The sequence below is a fragment of the Malus domestica genome, chromosome 13 (genome assembly GCF_042453785.1).
Source record: "Malus domestica chromosome 13, GDT2T_hap1".
Taxonomy (NCBI): domain Eukaryota; kingdom Viridiplantae; phylum Streptophyta; class Magnoliopsida; order Rosales; family Rosaceae; genus Malus; species Malus domestica.
Genome location: NC_091673.1, coordinates 35,806,352 through 35,823,914, shown reverse-complemented (window position 1 = coordinate 35,823,914; position 17,563 = coordinate 35,806,352). Strand labels below are relative to the sequence as shown.

General features: G+C 42.9%; 2 pseudogenes; both read right to left on the bottom strand.

Moving 5' to 3' along the window:
• Nucleotides 1–7: 7 nt before the first annotated feature.
• Nucleotides 8–14,385, bottom strand: LOC114823652 (26S rRNA (cytosine-C(5))-methyltransferase NOP2B-like; annotated as a pseudogene).
• A 1,509-nt stretch (nt 14,386–15,894) lies between these two features.
• LOC103429809 (3-ketoacyl-CoA synthase 4-like) lies at nt 15,895–17,070 on the bottom strand (annotated as a pseudogene).
• Nucleotides 17,071–17,563: the final 493 nt, after the last annotated feature.

Below are 17,563 nucleotides of genomic sequence, written 5' to 3'. Positions count from 1 at the left end.
TGACTTAAGCCTTCGCTCCTTCATTTCATTGGCAAAAATTATTCCTGAAAGAAATTGCATCAGAACAAACAACAACAACAAAGTCTTTTCCCACCAAGTGGGGTCGGCTATATGAATCCTAGAACACCATTGCGCTCGGTTTTGTGTCTGTCCTCCGTTAGATTCAGGTACTCTAAGTCTTTTCTTAAGGTCTCTTCCAAAGTTTTCCTAGGTTTTCCTCTACCCCTTCGGCCCTGAACCTCTATCCCGTAGTCACATCTTCGAACCGGAGCGTCAATAGGCCTTCTTTGCACATGTCCAAACCCATTTTGTGTACGTGTTGATGCTTCACCGCCCAACATTCTGTGCCATACAGCATTGCTGGCCTTATTGCCGTCCTATAAAATTTTCCCTTGAGCTTTAGTGGTCTACGACGGTCACACAACACGCCGGATGCACTCTTCCACTTCATCCATCCAGCTTGTATTCTATGGTTGAGATCTCCATCTAATTCTCCGTTCTTTTGCAAGATAGATCATAGGTAGCGAAAACGGTCGCTCTTTGGTATTTCCTGATCTCTGATCCTCACCCCTAACTCATTTTGGCCTCCATTTGCACTGAACTTGCACTCCATATATTCTGTCTTTGATCGGCTTAGGCGAAGACCTTTAGATTCCAACACTTCTCTCCAAAGATTAAGCTTCGCATTTACCCATCCTGAGTTTCATCTATCAACATTATATCGTTTGCGAAAAGTATACACCAAGGAATATCATCTTGAATATGTCCTGTTAACTCATCCATTACCAACGCAAAAAGGTAAGGACTTAAGGATTGTTGATGCATAAAATCAGTGAGGACTTTGGTACAACAGAAAGTATTAAGTTTGTGATCTTCGCTGGATTGCTCTGGTCATTAGTGTGGATAAGTATGTAAATAGATAGAGACAGGAAATCAAACACAAGATGTACGTGGTTCACCCAGATTGGCTACATCCACGGAGTAGAAGAGTTCTCATTAATTGTGAAGGGTTTACACAAGTACATAGGTTCAAGCTCTCTTTTAGTGAGTACAAGTGAATGATTTAGTACAAATGATATAGGTTCAAGCTCTCGTCTTCACTTGCCTTATCTGTCTCATAGGTAGATGTGGCATCTTCTCTGGAAGTACTCTTCCTCCATCCAGGGGTGTTATCTTTAACTGGTGGAGATGCACAAGGTAATGTATCAATTTCACTTGAAGCTTACTTGTAGTTTCATGCTTGGTCAAGGGCGATACAAACCATGTAGTAGGAGTCCTCCAAGTCGCCGAGCTAGGGGATCTGCTGAAAGAGGTGACATACAAGGTAAGCAATCAGAGCTCCAAGCAATCAGTCCCAGATCAGAAGTTTGATTTCGAGTTCCGGCTGATTGTTCTCATTCTCTCTATCTTGCAGGCAGCATGAAGGATAAAGAGAAGAAAATGAGAATAGATGATATGAGATACTTTTGCTTTTGAAGAAGTAACTTTCCACAAGCTTATTCTTGAACTGGGATGGAGGATTTTCTGGTTTCCTCCAGAGTAGAAGGCCGACTGAAGAATTTGAGGGTCAAAACAAGTCTATCAAATCTAGAGTACGTTCGACCCTGCTGATATGGGATACTTTTGCTGTTAACAAAGTAGTGGATGTATCGGCACGTGTTCTGTTACGCTTGTCTCCACATGCTTCCTTGTATCCTTCTCACTTTCCCTATCTGTTTTTCAGGCAAATGTGGTATCTTCTCTGGAAGCATAAGATGTTGAAGATGAGTACTCGAGAGCAATGCCAGGTAAGTAATCAGGTAAGGGGTTCCAGGCAGTCAGTCCCTGACTGGAAGCTTGATTCCAAGTGCTGACTGATTGCTCTCTTTCTCCTTGTCTTGTAGGTAAGAACAAGGCCAAAGGAAAAGACAGGGAAAAAGCATGATAATAGATACTCTTGCTTTTAACCGTGATGATATGAGATATTCTTGCTCTGGTGTAGCTTGTTTGCAGAGGTATTATCGAGGGGAAAGAAAGCTAAGTATTTTGAGAGGCTTCGTTGGGAGTGCCCTCTCAGATATGAGGAAGGGTTGAGCATTTTTGCAGGTCTGCCTGTCCGTTGAGAATGGAGGTCGACATATATAGGAGTTTCCCTAACAACAAGTAGTAATGCTATTCCTTTCCCCTGCTTGGTCATAGCACGGTAGTGGGAGCTGCCAGCTTCACGTGTGTCAGAGCACTTTGAAAAAGTGGTATGTGGTATCTGGAAAGCTGATGTTGCGTGTGAAGATTACAGACAAGCTTTATCCAAGGAGATTTGGCTCTCGAAGTTGAGAAAGCGGTGCCTCTTCGGTTTTCGTACAAGCAATCATGGCGGGGATCTGGCTCTCGAGATTCGGAGAACGATGCCTCTTTGATTTTTGAGAGAGTAATCTTGCTGGGAGTCTGGCTTTCGAGATTCGGAGGTGGTGTCTCTTCGATTTTTGAGAAAGTAATCATGTTGGGAGTCTGGCTCTCGAGATTCGGAGGATGGTGCCTCTTCGATCTTGGAGCAAGCAATCTTGTTGGGAGTGTTTTCTCAAATGTGAGTAAAGGTTGGGCATGTTTGCTAGTTTACCTTGCCACGGAGCACAAAGGTTGACACACAGGGACTTCCCAATTATCCAGCAGTGGTGCTGTTCCTTTACCCTTGTGGGTAATAATATGGTAGCTAGACCTTCAAAATTTATGCGTCTAAACTTTGTTAGTGCTGTTTCTTTGCTATTCTTTTACCCTTCTTGGTCATAGCAATGTAGTGGGAGCTGCAAGCTTCACGTGTCTAAACTTTGTCAGAGATCTTCGGCAAAGTTATCTGTGGTACTTATGAGCTGATGATGCGTGTGGAAAGTGGATGATTGAACAGTAAGATTCACGTGCTTTCTACTTCACCAGAAATCTTCAACAGAATGCCCGTAATTTCAGCAAAGCTGAGTGTGCATGTGACAGGTGCTAACAAGGTTGAAAAAAAGCAGGTGCCTCTTCGATTTCTGAGATCGGCCCTCGTGGTCTCTGAGCAGCCCTACTTTGAGAAAGCAAGCGCCTCTTCGATTTCTGAGATCGGCCTTCATGGTCTTTGAGCAGCCCAGCTTTTGAGAAAGCAAACGCCTCTTCGATTTCAGAGATCGGCCCTCGTGGTCTCTGAGCAGCCCAGCTTTTGAGAAAGCAAATGCCTCTTCGATTTCTGGGCAGATGCCTCTTCGATTTCTGAAGCTCCGTCGAGTGCAGATTTTTATAGAGGCTGGCATTAAGTTCCAAAGCACACTTGAATCTTCACCAGTAGCAACTCCCTTCTTGCACTTCTAAGATCTTGATTTGTCCGACCTTTTCTTTCTTCAACACCTTTGAAAATGTCTGGCCTTTCCGACCGTCGTTTTGACTTGAACCTTGTTGAAGAGGCAGCCACGCCTTCTCCAGACAACATATGGCGCCCATCCTTCTTATCCCCTACTGGTCCTCTTATCGTTGGGGATTCCGTGATGAAGAATGATATGACTACTGCGGTGGTGGCCAGGAACCTTCTCACTCCCAAAGATAACAGACTACTTTTCAAACGGTCTGATGAGTTGGCTGTTAAGGATTCTCTGGCTCTAAGTGTTCAGTGTGCAGGTTTTGTGTCTAATATGACCCAACGCCTATTTGCTCGAACCCGCCAAGTTGAATCATTGGCGGCTGAAGTGATGAGTCTTAAACAGGAGATTAGAGGGCTCAAGCATGAGAATAAACAGTTGCACCGGCTCGCACATGACTATGCTACAAACATGAAGAGGAAGCTAGACCAGATGAAGGAATCTGAAGGTCAGGTTTTACTTGATCATTAGCGGTTTGTGGGTTTGTTCCAAAGGCATTTATTGCCTTCGTCTTTTGAGGCTGTACCGCATAATGAAGCTCGAAATGATCAACCTCCGATGCCTCTTCCTTCTAGGGTTCTATCCAGTACTGAGGCTCCGAATGATCCCCCTCCGGTGCCTTCTCTTTCTGGGGCTCTACCGACTGGTGAGACTTCTCCTACGCAACCTTTGTGAAGGCTCCCTCTTGTTTGTTTATTTTGACTCATGTATATGTACATATTTGTAACTTATCGGAGATATCAATAAATAAGCTTTGCTTCATTTCAACGTATTGTGTTAAATACACCAAAGCCTTCTTCACTGAGTGGGGTTGGCTATATGAATCTTAGAATGCCATTGTGCTCGGTCCTGTGTCATGTCCTCTATTAGATCCAAATACTCTAAGTCTTTTCTTAGAGTCTCTTCCAAAGTTTTCCTAGGTCTTCCTCTACCCCTTCAGCCCTGAACCTCTGTCCCGGAGTCGCATCTTCTAACCGGAGCGTCAGTAGGCCTTCTTTGCACATGTCCAAACCACCGTAACCGATTTTCTCTCAATTTTGCTACAATTTCGGCTACTCCTACTTTACCTCGGATATCCTCATTCCTAATCTTATCCTTTCTCATATGCCCACACATCTAACGAAGCATCCTCATCTCCGCTACACCCATTTTGTGTACGTGTTGATGCTTCACCGCCCAACATTCTGTGCCATACAGCATCGCCGGCCTTATTGCCGTCCTATAAAAGTTTTCCTTGAGCTTCAGTAGCATACGACGGTCACACAACACGCCGGATGCACTCTTCCACTTCATCCATCTAGCTTGTATTCTATGGTTGAGATCTCCATCTAATTCTCCGTTCTTTTGCAAGATAGATCCTAAGTAGTGAAAACGATCGCTCTTTGGTATTTCCTAATCTCCGATCCTTACCCCTAACTCATTTTGGCTTCCATTTGCACTGAACTTGCACTCCATATATTCTGTCTTTGATCGGCTTAGGCGAAGACCTTTAGATTCCAACACTTCCCTCTAAAGGTTAAGCTTCGCATTTACCCCTTCCTGAGTTTCATCTATCAACACTATATCGTCTGCGAAAAGCATACACCAAGGAATATCATCTTGAATATGTCCTGTTAACTCATCCATTACCAATGCAAAAAGGTAAGGACTTAAGGATGAGCCTTGATGTAATCCTACAGTTATGGGGAAGCTTTCGGTTTGTCCTTCATGAGTTCTTACGGCAGTCTTTGCTCCTTCATACATATCAATTATAGCTTGGATATATGCTACTCGTACTCATTTCTTCTCTAAAATCCTTTAAAGAATGTCTCTTGGGACCCTATCATACGCTTTTTCCAAATCTATAAAGACCATGTGTAAATCCTTTTTCCCATCTCTATATCTTTCCATCAATCTTCGTAAGAGATAGATTGCCTTCATGGTTGAGCGCCCTGGTATGAACCCGAATTGGTTGTTCGAAACCCGTGTCTCTTGCCTCAATCTATGCTTAATGACTCTCTCCCAAAGATTCATTGTATGACTCATTAGCTTAATACCCCTATAGTTCATGCAATTTTGTACGTCGCCCTTATTCTTGTAGATAGGCACCAAAGTGCTCTTTCACCACTCATTTGGCATCTTCTTCGTTTTCAAAATCCTATTGAAAAGGTCAGTGAGCCATGCTATACCTGTCTCTCCCAAGACTTTCCACACTTCGATTGGTATATCGTCTGGGCCCACTGCTTTTCTATGCTTCATCTTTTTCAAAGCTACAACCACTTCTTCCTTCCTGATTCGACGATAAAAGGAGTAGTTTCTACACTTTTCTGAGTTACTTAACTCCCCTAAAGAATTACTCCTTTCATGTCCTTCATTGAAAAGATTATGAAAATAACCTCTCCATCTGTCTTTGATCGCATTCTCAGTAACAAGAACATTTCCATCCTCATCCTTGATGCACCTCACTTGGTTTAGGTCCCTTGTCTTCTTTTCCCTTGCTCTAGCTAGTTTATAGATATCCAACTCTCATTCTTTGGTATCTAGTCGCTTATACATGTCGTCATAAGCCGCTAACTTAGCTTCTCTCACAGCTTTCTTCGCCTCTTGCTTCGCTCTTCTACACCTTTCACCATTTTCATTGGTCCTGTCCTTGTATAAGGCTTTACAACATTCCTTCTTAGCCTTCACCTTTGTTTGTACCTCCTCATTCCACCACCAAGATTCTTTTTGGTGTGGAGAAAAGCCCTTGGACTCTCCTAATACCTCTTTTGCTACTTTTCGGATACAACTAGCCATGGAATCCCACCTTTGGCTAGCTTCCCCCTCTCTATCCCACCCACACTGGGTGATTACTTTCTCTTTGAAAATGGCTTGTTTTTCTCCTTTTAGATTCCACCATCTAGTCCTTGGGCACTTCCAAGTCTTGTTCTTTTTTCTCACTCTTTTGATATGTACATCCATCACCAACAAGCGATGTTGATTAGCCAAGCTCTCTCCCGGTATAACTTTGCAATCCTTACAAGTTATAAGATCACCTTTCCTCATTAGAAGAAAATCTATTTGTGTTTTTGACGACCCACTCTTGTAGGTGATCACATGTTCTTCTCTCTTCTTAAAGAAGGTGTTGGCTAAGAAGAGATCATATGTCATTGCAAAATTCAAGATAGCTTCCCCATCCTCGTTTCTCTCCCCAAAACCATGGCCACCATGAAAACCTCCATAGTTGCCTGTCTCCCTGCCCACGTGTCCATTTAAATCTCCTCCTATAAATAACTTCTCCGTCCGGGCAATTCCTTGCACCAAGTCTCCAAGGTCTTCCCAAAATTTCTCCTTCGAACTCGTATCCAACCCTACTTAAGGTGCGTACGCACTAGTCACATTGATGAGTTCTTGTCCTATTACAATCTTGATTGCCATGATTCTATCTCCTACCCTCTTGACATCTACAACATCTTGTGTCAAGGTCTTGTCCACGATAATGCCAACACCGTTTCTCGTTCTATTTGTGCCCGAATACCAAAGTTTAAACCCTGAGTTTTCTAGATCATTTGCCTTAAGACCAACCCACTTAGTTTCATGTAGGCACATAATATTTATCCTTCTCCTCACCATAACTTCCACTACTTCCATAGATTTTCCCGTTAAGGTTCCTATATTCCACGTTCCTAAACGCATTCTACTCTCTTGAACTCTACCCTTTTGTCCTAGCTTCTTCACCCTCCCCCATCCAATAGGATCAAAATACTTCTTTTGTGTGTCCTGTGTAAAGTTGATAGGAGCATATGCTCCCAAACAACTTTGAGTGGAGTCGTTCGAAAAGAAGTTTCTATGGCCCCCTTGCTCATTTAACACTGCATCTGGGTGCCGATGGAGATACAGCGACCCTTGCTCACTTATCACTGTGCTCGGGCTACACAGCGCGCCACTTACGGATGACGCCCTAGCTTTAGCGCGATTTCGTTCTGGATTCATTTTCATAAGGATTCGACGTAACTGAGGAGTGTCGGCTGTCGACTACCTGACGCCCTCCCCCTCCTCCTTTACCCGGGCTTGGGACCGGCAATGTAAGATAACCTTACACAGGCGGAGTTTGAAACAAATTGCATCAGAACAATGAAAAAAAAATGGAACAGATAGGTGAATGATGCAAATAATATAAGCACACAAATTAAACCCTCTTTTTGACAATTGTAGCAAAGTATGTAAGTAGGGATCGTTCTAAACCGGGGATTAGGAGGGCTTGCTAAAACCTCTAAACTGACTCAAAAACAAAAAGAAACAAAGTTAAAAATGTAAACAAAAGATTTTAAAACAAGAAAGTAAAAGGGGGATTTGAGTTTGGTGAAGTTGAAAGTAAAAACGAATAAACTAAAAACTTAAATAGATTTTAAACAAATTTGGGTTGAATGGATAATGGAAGGCTAGCTAAGGGGTTCTTCTCCACACATGTCTTGCTTGCCTACAAAATGATTTCCAATTGCTCTTCGATAAGTTATGAATACTCAACGCCCCAAATTAACCGTGAATTGCATTAATTAATTCTCAGTTTTTCAACAAGTTATTAGATTGGATGATTGCATACGACAACCCAAAACATTCCCTACAAGTTCCCTACATGAATTGCATAATAGAGATACAAGCAAGAATCATTAAGTTCTATGAAAAACATAAGCATTGACGAGGCACTCGTTACTATGATTTGCATGAAACTTATGCCAAGAATTTACTTAACGTGATTGTGACTAGCAACCTTCACTACTTGTGAATATAAGTTCATAACGATTAGGTAAAACTCCCTTATATTCTAGCATCAATTTCATGCATGAAAATTAAGCGTGCACTCTCAACCAACATACACAAATTAGTTTTTATACGAACGGATAAGTAAATTGAATTCACAATTCAAGAAACGCAATTGGAAGTAATCAAATCATATAGCAAGCATAAACATGGTTTTGAATCCCCCCCTAGCCAAGGGGGGTTTAGTTCCTCATTATTACAAAACAAAGATAAACAAATTTAACCATTGAAAAACAAAGGGAAGAAAGCACCTAAACGTTCCAACGATCCATGTTGGATAGCAAGCGCGTCCAAGGACTTTTCTCCTTCTCCTTGCCGCCACAACAAGGTTGGAATGATGTTGAAGGGTTGGTTATTTGGAGGAATGGATGGGAAGGGGTTTAGATATGTAGGAGAGGCAAGGAAAGGCTTGGAGAATGGTTAATTTCTGGATGATTTCAATGAGGTTGCTGCCATGGTATTTATAGGAAGAGGATGGACATGTTTAATGCAAAAATCTGGTGGAATGAAGTAGGTAAGGCATGGCAAGGTGGAGAATTGTTGGTGAGGGTAGGTTTTGAGTCATCCACTCACATGTCATGGTGAGTTAAGCATTGCATCATCCACTCAAATGTCATGGTGAGTTAAGCATTACATCATCCACTCAAATGTCATAGTGAGATAGGCATTGCATCATCACTAAAAAAATCTGGTGGAAGTAAAACAAAGGGAAGGCCACGGCATTGATGAATTTTATGGGGTATGCATGGTTTTGAGTGAAGTTTTGGCCAATCCTTCTAGAAATTTATCCCTTCTTGCAACTTGTATTTGTTTCACCAGATTTTTAGCATGTTCCTAGCCTCTTTTGTCTTCAAATTCGTCCATCCATCTTGCTCATATCATATGTAATCCATTACAAGCTCAAAACTGCTCCAAAATGCACCAAAATGCACTTTCTTGCTACCTTAGCCCTTTGGACCTACAAACACACGAAAATGGCTTAAAGTACTAAAATAACTAAGAACTAATAACGTAAATGCAAGAAAACTAGTTAACTAAGTCGCATAAATATGCGTCTATCAGTGAAGTAAAAGTAAAAGGAATGAAACTGAAAATAATGAGACAAAATGTTGTCACAATGTTGTGCGGGCTGAAAGTAAAAATAAAAAAGGATGCCTAGAATAGCTTTACACCATTCTGTTTACTACAGCATAACATGCCATTCATCAATCGCATCACTCCACATACCACTATTTTTCATTAAAGCGGCAATATAAGTTGTTTTACCACCAGGTGCAGCCCTGAAAAAGGACAAAAGGTGTTATCACAATGGAGAATACAACAGTGGTAGCAGTTGCAATATTGTGTTCAAGACACAAGTAAATCAATAAGTTCTTGTTACATGATAGGGCATTCAAGCATGAAGATGATGCCAAGCACATAATTGCCGAGTATTCCAGAACCCTAAGGAAATTTAACACAGAAATTTAACACTTCAAAACATGAGCAGAATTTATTCTCTCACTCTCTCAGACACCCTGCGAGAGCGAGGTTACATGACTTACATTCAGAGAAGGTAACCCATCAACAGACCAGGTTTCTTCTATTTATACTCAATGTTCTACTAAAATGTTTAATTCCATCTTAACCCTAAATTTTAAGCATATGGTTTATTCACTTTTGGCTTATCAGATCTCCAATTACAGCTGGAAGAACTTCTAAAATGGAGCATAGCATTTGTTATGTAGCCGGGTGTATTAGGTGTGGCATACACATAGTATCCGATGATACAACCTTCTTAAGGTATTCTGAAAGTTCAATTTATGATTTGATAATATAATGATATATCACAAGTAGGAAAGTAGATAAGCAAAATAAAATAAGAAAGGCAATTACTTACGCCATATCAACAATTTGTTCCTTTTCTTGAGGAGCAAGGGCCATGACAGGCAAAAAGGAGCTTGCACTTTGCAGCCGAGCAAACAAATTAACACCAAGTAAATCACTTGAAGGATGACAATTGAAATGAAGCACCGCAATATAATGCTAACTCGTGAAGCATCTACCATGTGATAACCAGCCATATACTCAGGGGTGGCACCAATTGGAACTTGAAAATCATACACAACCAATCCAACCTGCAATCACAATGTGAACAGCCTTATTAATCTTGATAATAGATGGAAGATGAAAAGGACAGATCAGAAAAATACACAGATGAGATAATCCTTACTTTCGACCACTTGCTTAAGGGTTGTAGGTTGACTCCTCTGTTAATTAAAACATCTGCCAAATCCCTCCTTTGTGTCTAAGCACAATGGAAAACAGCAATCTAAAATGACGTAAAATACTGAGAGGGAAAACATAGTAAATAATGTTAAAATATTCTGTCACCTTTAGCGTATTTGTTCGGAGACATGTTGGTCAAGGCTTTTCAAAAGCTTCTACAAGTTCCACAAGCTCAACAACTGGAAACATCTAGAAAACAGAATAACATACTAATAAGTTCCTGAAACCAAACAAAGAAAGAAAAGATCGTTGCAGAATTGATACACAAAACAAGACGATGTGATGGGATATATCAATCACCTCTACTAAAGCCGCAATTATAAAGCTATTGTAGCCATAGTACGAAATTATATCCCTCTTAAGCTGCTCAACATAATCCTTCCTTGGTGCCCCATCTTGCCTCAAATCCTTGAAATTTGAGAGCACTCGAACAACTAGATATAATTGTTAAGCTTAGATTTAAAAAAAAAAAATAGTAATAAATTATAAAAAATTTAAAAAGATAGATACCCAGGACATGCTTACTCTCTTTTATCCTGCTCTGGAGATTTGAAAGATCAGGAGGCCGATGCGCCTCTTCTTCCAATAACTTGCTTGCAAAAACATAATGAGGTCCAAACCTCTTGGGTTAGTAATGTGTGTGAACACGAAAAAATTCCTGAAATGAAAGAGACAAGAACAACGTGCATAAAATAATATTTGGTGTTTGATGATTTTGGGTTACAATCTCTCTCTATTTTGATCCTCTGATTCGATCTCCGTAAGGTGTTGATTTGTGGATGTTTCGTTGATCCAAGGGCCGTCGAGGCTTGATCTTGGATGAACTGTTGGAAGTTTCTTCAAGGGGCCGTGGGCTTGATCTTTGAAGGTGGATTTGAGCGGATCTTCAAGGAGCCGTTGGGGCTTGATCTTGAGGATGAGTGTTTCTTCAAGGGCCGTTTGAGGCTTGATCTTGAATAACGGTGATGAACGGGTCTTCAAGGGCTTTTGGGCTTGATTTTGAAAAACAGTGATGAACGGATCTTCAAGGGCTTTTGGGCTTAATCTTGAAGAACGGTTGGATGTGTGGATTTGTCGACGTTGTTGATCCAAAGGGCCGTTGGGGCTTGATCTTGGATGAACAGATGATGAACGATGGTGCTTTCTTCAAGGGCCGTCGGGGCTTGATCTTGAATTGGTGGAAGTTCTTCAAGGGCCTTTGGGGCTTGATCTTGAATTGGTGGATGGTTGATCCAAGGGCCGTCGGGGCTTGATCTTGAATTGGTGGATGATTGTTGATCTAAATGGCCATTGGGGCTTGATCTTGGAAGAACAATGAACGAATAACGAAGAACACTTTCTTCGAGGGCCGTCGGGGCTTGATCTTGAATTGGTGGATGATTGTTAATCCAAAGGGCCGTTGGGGCTTGATCTTGGAAGAACGATGAACGAAGAACGAAGAACGCTTTCTTGATTTTTCGGGAACCTGGATGCTTGAGAGTTTTGGAGTTTCAGAGCTTTAGAGCTTCAAGAATTTTGCCTAATGATTTTGGTTCCCTTAAATGAATGAATTAGCCTTCTATTTATAGAATTTTCCAAGGCCTAATTTTGAATATAATATTCCAGATGAAATAAGTCGTTTCTGCCAGGTGTTGACACGTGTCCTGTTTGATGACTTTTCCAACTTATTTCGATTTTTTGTTTAGACACACGCTACGTGTAAAATTTATGTAATACATGAGCGTTGAAACTTTGATTTATCAGTCAACATTTATTTACTGAAATTTCGATGTCTACAAATGCCCCCACTTCAAGGCGCGTCGTACACATGTGCTTGTCACGTGTAGGAGATGCGTTTTGAAGTCCCTTACTGTAGATGTCGATCCAAGGGCCATCGAGGCTTGATCTTGAATTGGGCTGGATATTTCTTCAAGGGCCGTTGAGGCTTGATTCTTGAAGGTTGACTCGAACACATGGCAAGCAGGCACGAGATGAAGGTGACGACTTGTTGCTTTGTTCAATCTTTCTAATTCACACCTGAGCAGTTTGGTCAACGGTATGATCTTCAAGATTGATGGGCTTTTCTTCCAGTTGGTGACTTGATCTTTAAGGTTTTGATTCAAGGGTGGTGAATCGGCACGTGCAGCTCACAACGCCTAGTAAGCCGACCCAAGAAATTGAGGGTCAAAACGAATTCACCGTCCAGAATGATTGCAACCCTGATGATATGAGATACTTTTGATTTTGAAGAAGTAGCGAATGACTCAGCACGTGCTTTGTTGCACTTGTCTCCACATGCTTCAAGGTATCATTTTCATTTCCTTTATCTGTTCCTCAGGCAAATGTGGCATCTTCTCGAGTTCCTCATCTCAGACTCCTTCTGCTGAGTTGACTGTGCATGCTGCATTCTTCTCTGCTTGTTTCTTTTGCACGTTGTCTCCACGTGCTGCAAGGTATCATTTTCACTTGCCTTATCTATTCTTCAGGCAGATGTGGCAGCTTCTTTGGAAGTACAGCAGTAGTGGGAGACGAGTACTCGAGAGCAGTGCTAGGTAGGCAATCAGGGAAGGGTTCCCAGCAGTCGGTTCCTTACCCGAGTTTGAGTGGAAGTTCCGGCATATTGTTTTCTTTATCCTTGTCTTTGTAGGTAGGAACAAGGACAAAGGAAAGGACAGGGAGAACGCATGATATGAGATACTCTTGCTTTCTACCCTGGTGATATGAGATACTTTTGCTTTGGAGTCATTGGCTTGCAGAGGTACCCCAAGGAATAAGGAACACTGAGTGACCCGAGAGGCTTCGTTGGGAAGGCATTCTCAGAGATGAAGAAAGGTTCTGTATGTCTGCCCTGCTATGAAGGGTGAAGGTGGAAATTTATATGGATTAGTAACCGGTACTGTTCTTTCACTCTTGTCGGCAACCGTTGGATGATTGAACAGAAACTTCACGTGTTTTCTCCTTCACCGAAAATCCTCGAAAAATTGCCCGTGATTTGTGCAAAGTTGAGTGTGCATATGACAGGTGTTGACGCGGCTGAAAAAGACTGGCGCCTCTTCGATATCTGGGATCGGCGCTTCGACAAATTACCCGTGATTTCTGCAAAGCTGAGTTTGTGTGTGATGGGTGCTGACAAGTCTGGAAAGGAAGATCGCCCGTGGTTTCCGAGCAAGCCCAGCTTTTGAGAAAGCTAGCACCTCTTCGATTTTTGAATTGGCCTCTTCGAATTTTGAGCTTGCCTCTTCGATCTCTGAAATCCCGTCGAGTGCTGATTTTTTATAGAGGCACGTAGTTCGTTTCAAAGCACACTTGAATTTTTGCTTGTAAAAAAACTCCCTTCTTGCACTTCTAAGATCTTGATTTGTCCGATCTCTTCTTTCTTTCAACATTTTTTTGAAAATGTCTGGCCCCTCCGACCGTCGTCTTCACTTGAACCTTGGTGAAGAGGCAGTCCCGCGTTCTCCAGACAACATATGGCGCCCATCCTTCATATCCCCTACTGGTCCTCATACCGTCGGGGATTCAATGATGAAGAATGATATGACCGCTGCGGTGGTGGCCCGAAACCTTGTCACTCCCAGAGATAACAGACTACTTTCCAAACGGTCTGATGAGTTGGCTGTTAAGGATTCTCTGGCTCTCAGTGTGCAGTGTGCAGGTTCTATGTCTAATATGGCCCAACGCCTATTTGCTCGAACCCGTCAAGTTGAATCATTGGCGGCTGAAGTGACGAGTCTCAAATAGGAGATTAGAGGGCTCAAGCAGGAGAATAAACAATTGCATAAGCTCGCTCATAGCTATGCGACAAACATGAAGAGGAAGATTGACCAGATGCAGGAATCTGATGGTCAGATTTTACTTGATCATCAGAGGTTTGTGGGTTTGTTCCAGCAGCATTTGCCTTCGTCTTCTAGGGCTGTACCGCGTAATGAAGCTCCAAATAATCAACCTTCGGTGCCTCCTCCTCCTGGGGTTCCGCCGAGTACTGAGGCGGCATCTGATCAACCTTGAAGATCCATTCCTGTAAATTTGATTTGTCTTATTTTTTTTTTAATTTAATTTAATTTTTTTATTTATTTTATTTTTTTTCCACATGGTGCCAGAGGCACCAAGACTCCACCAATATTTTTTTTTTATATTATTTCTCCTTCTTTCCAGCTTGGCTTTAAAACAATCAAAACATGGTGAGTGGAGCACCCAAAACCTTTACAATTATTATATATATATATATATTTTTTTATATTTTCCTTTGCACATGGTGCCTGATGCACCCCCCCTTTTTTTTCCACGTAATGCCAGCACCACTTTGCTCCACCATCCCTTTTTTTTTGTTTTTTTAATATATTTTTTCTGTATAAATTTGGGTGGTGGGTAGAGGAATTTGCAAGGAGCGGAGCTCGAGTTTGAGGAAGGGCTTCTCGGCCGGCTAGTCGTTTGAGAGCGGTCTTTGAAGTTGTTGGCAGCTGCGAGGCAAGAGACGGAGGAGAAGGAAGAAGGAGGAGCATGGAGGAGGAGGAGGAAGAAGGAGGGGTGGGTGCCGAGAGGGAAGATCCTCGACTACCAGCTTCAAATGCCGGTGTTGACCCATCTTCCGTCCATGTACTCGACATCTCCGATGCCTGCCTTGATCCTCGCTCCTTGCTGTGCGTTTTCTCGGCTCCGCAACCTCGTCGGTGATGACGCTACACCCATCTTCGTGAGCAGGCGGCAGAACGGCGGTGGAGATCCTGAGGTTGAAACTAAAGTTTGAAGATGGTGATGGTGAGGAGGAGGTCCGATCTGCCATTGATTCTCTCGCGGTGGTTCCACGCTTCGTCGTCTAGGGACCACGACCGCTACCTGTAGAGCAGAAAAGGTGGCGTTAAGGAGCTTGGTGGAGATCCGGGCGTCACGTTGCTTGGGGCGCATTTCCTGCGACGACGGCGTCCTCGCACTCGGCGCTGCTGAGCCGGGTCTTCCCGAGAGATCCGTCCCTGTAGCTGGCTCTTATGGTGGACAGGCGCTGTGGCGGGTGGTCTTGATTTGGATCCGACTTGCTACAACTTGAGAGAGGAAAGAAAGCCGGAGCGGACGCCGAGGGAGACGATGGTTTGGGATATTAATGGCGCCGGCAGAGGATTAGAGGAGCATGACGGGCTCCTTTTGGATCTCATGTTGGAGAGCGTTGGGTCGACCAGACCCGAGACCAACAGCGGCGGAATCTCTTCAGGGCTTCTTGCCGTCATCTGCGAGACCTCATCGGGGCGAGCTTCTGCTTGGGGACGATCCTGCAGTGATGAAGGTGGACTTGGTAAGGCGGAGTGCCAAGACCGGCTAGTTGTTTTAACAGCAGTCAGGTGGATGATGCAGAGTTGAGATGCCTGAGCAGGTTCGAAAGCAACGGAGCTTCAACAACGGAGGGCAAGGCCATGAAGTTTGGATGGAGAACATGACGATGGCCGCTGTAGAAGACGAGCATGGATTGTGAAATATCTGATTTTGTCGGTTCTGCAGCAGCAGATGCACCTCAGTCGATCCTTCCAGCGTGTATGCAAAAATGATCAAATGCCAGCTTGAAATCTGGGATATATGGCTTGACGTTGGACTTGAACAGCTTCTTAACCACAAGTGATGAAAAGAAAAGAAGCTGCTTGCTTATAGGAAGCACAATAGGTCCCAAAGTGGTAATGTTGGTCTTAAGCGCCCCACCGGCAATTGCCATCAAATGTTTCGACAAAGACACACCAGTCTTCCCCTTGTCATCCTGCTCCTGATAAACACAATGGAAAACTTTATCATTCGCGCCACGATGGGTCCTCACAACATGAACAAGCTTGTGCTTAGCCCGCCTCCTATCAACGGACTTATTGGAAAGCAAAACCGCGGAACCCCCAACACGAAACAAGCAATTGGGTATCAACATAGACTTCTTATTCCCAAAATACCAATTCTGAGTAATGTTCTCAGTACTAACAACAACAGCATAAGTGTTCCGATGGATTTGCAACAAGTCTTTGGCAAGATCAACAACTATAACCCCAGCACTACAACCCATTCCCCCCAAGTTAAAACTCCTAATATTACCCCTCAATTTGTACTTATTAACAATCATGGCGGAAAGCGACGGCGTCGGATTAAACAAGCTGCAATTCACAACGAGAATCCCAATGTCCTTTGGCTTCATATGGGTATTGGCAAACAGATTATCCAGAGCACCGTACATCACCTGCTCCGCCTCCTCCCTGGCGGCGGCCATCGACGGCCGGGGAGGGATGTAATGCATCACCTCCGGGACATAAGTCTCCTCGCCGAGGTCGGAACGCTCAAGAATCTTACGCTGGAACTCGAGCGACGAGTCGTCGAAGTCCTGTGTGAGGCGGGAGTGCTCCATGAAGCGCTGGTACGGTGCCTTGAGGTGATCGGGCGGGCGGTAGCAGACGTAATCGACCAAGTAGACGGGTCTGGGTCGGGTCATGATGTAGACGGTCAACCCAAAGACGAGGACGGCGGAGCAGATGATGACGGAGACGAGATCGTATTGAGATTAACGCTCTGGAGGAAATCGAGGAGCCTTCGGGTTTGGTGAATTCGGACCCCGACCTCACCACCTCCGCCGTGCGCGGTGGCGACATTGATTGCTCCGCCTGGGTCCATGGCCGGTGGCTCCGCTTCCGGGGGTATGTGAGAAAGGTCGTCGCTCTCTGTGCTTTGGAGGGAAGCCTGGACGGAACGAGAATTTACAGGAAGTGGGAGGGAATTTGGGCTTGGAGGCTGTCACTTGGGCCTGGATAGCTTCCTTTTGAGAGGCTTGCTGCTGATGCATATACATATATATATATATATATACATACATATATATATATACACACATATATATATATATATATGTGTATGTATATGTATGTAAAAGAAATCTTTTTTTTTTATTTTTATTTTTATTTTTTTAATTTTTTTTTTGTAAACAAGTAATAACATATGTATTCCTTTTTTTTTCTTTTTCTTTTTAGATACATAAAACATATGTATTTTTTTTAATAAAACATTTATTCTTTTTATTTTGATGTGACTAAACTCGAAAAATTGAACATTCGAGCTGCCTACGTACTCCTCCAAAGAAGAGATCAAGTCGTAACGTAGTTCAAATACATACATATATTATTATTTTATTTTTTTTGGTATTTTCTTTTTTTGTGCCG